Genomic DNA, 1,961 nt, shown 5'->3' on the forward strand with positions numbered 1-1,961 from the left:
CAGCTAAAAATAGCCCAATTGGGCTAGAAAATTGCATACTTGGCAGCTTGTGCCCCTAGAACATCAGCGCCCCTATGTGCCTACTGTGTCTAATTGGAAATCTGCCTCTGGTATATAGGCATATTTTACCATGTGAGGATCAGAAGATCTGGACCAGGGGTAGGCAACCTATGGCACAAGTGCCAAAGGTGGCACGCAAGCTGATTTTCAGTGGCACTCACACTACCTGACTTCTGGCCTCTGGGGGGCTCTGTATTTTAAATGAAGCTTCTTAAACATTTTAAAAACCTTATTTACTTTACATACAACAATAGTTTAGTTATATATATTAGCCATATAGAAAGAGACCTTCTATAAACGTTAAAATGTATTACTGACACGCAAAACCTTAAATCAGAGTGAATAAATGAAGACTCGGCACACCACTTCTGAAAGGTTGCCGATCCCTGATCTGGACTAAGGTTTTCTAAGGGTTTTTGTCATTTTGTTTGCATTATACATTTTTGCTCACCCCATAGGAGATTTGTTGGTTATAGTACTGCCATGATCGTTAAGTATGAAATAACCTTTTCTACCTTTGCCAAATTTGAAAACATTTTAAAAACTGAAACTATCAAAATTCACTGATTGTATTCTGCCCATTTATGGTGATATTCCAAAGAAGAGTTTTGGTGACAGCACCAAGTAATTTGTTGGCACAGTGCACTTATATTCAAATGAATGTCTATAAATAATGGGTTTCCATTCTCTTCAGGACAGAGACTGAGAAACTAGCATGACAGGGCCTTCATCCTAAAGACTTAGATCACACAATCACATAACTGTTCTGGAATGACATAAAGTGCCATATCCCACCACTTGAGGACTTAAGACACTTGGGCCTTGCCTTCACTAGGAAAAAAGGTGTATTCTTAAATTGAGTTAGCAAACTTGAGTTAACTAACTTGAAATAAAATCCTAGCAAAGACAAGGCAGTTTGTAGTTTTCACATATGTTAGCCTGGTGGGTTCACTGCTTGCTTCTGAGATGTGTGAAAACTACAAGCTACCCTATCTTCACTAGGCTTTTACCTCCAGTCAGTTAACTCAAGTTAAAGACAATTTCCCCCCTCTTGAAGACACGCCCATGGACATAAGTGGACTGGGCAAGGAAGTTAACAAATGATGCTGTTGATTTATTCTAGAACAGGGGTTCTCAACCTTTTTCTTTCTGAGCCCCACCCAACATGCTATTAAAAACGTCACCACCAACCTGTGCTGCAACAACTTCTGTATAGCCAGCAGATTAAAAGCCAGGGCTGGGGTAGCAAGCAGGGAAATTGTCTGGGGCCTTGTTGCTCAGGCTGTGGCTTCAGGCCTGGGGCACGAGGCTTGGGCTTTCTGCCTGGGGCCCCAACGAGTCGAATGCTGGCTCTGCTCCCTGGTTTATTCTGGCGGACCCCATGAAGCCTGCTCACGGTCCCCCCACAGCCCTGGCTGAGACCCACTTTTCTAGAACTGGTTGAACTGTTACAAACAAAACGAAGGGTTTGGGGTTCTTTTTATTTTATTTTATTTGGTTTTTCCTCCAGAGAAAAACGACCCTTTCTGGCAAACAGAAATCTGGGCCATAAAAATAAAAAATCGTGGCTCTGACACTTCCCAGGGTTTGCTAGGGGCGTTGATGATGATGTGTTTCTGCCCCGCACCCCCGATGTCAGCGGAGGGGCGGACACACAACAAACCCCGAACTAGTCTCACTGGCCTGTCAAACAGTGGCGGGTCGGGTCTCCCCCGCTCTGAGCCCGTGCCCGGGCAGACCCAGCGAATAACATCCGGGCGCCCTGCGCGGCGGGAGGCCGATAGAGCAGCCCTCAGGGCCCAATGTACCATCGCTAAACGGAACCCCGACATGGGGCGGCGCTAGGACCGCCTGGGAACGATCCCTGCCTCTGGCTCTTCCGGGCGCGCCTCCCACGGGCA

Source organism: Chrysemys picta, chromosome 2 (assembly GCF_011386835.1).
Source record: "Chrysemys picta bellii isolate R12L10 chromosome 2, ASM1138683v2, whole genome shotgun sequence".
Classification (NCBI taxonomy): domain Eukaryota; kingdom Metazoa; phylum Chordata; order Testudines; family Emydidae; genus Chrysemys; species Chrysemys picta.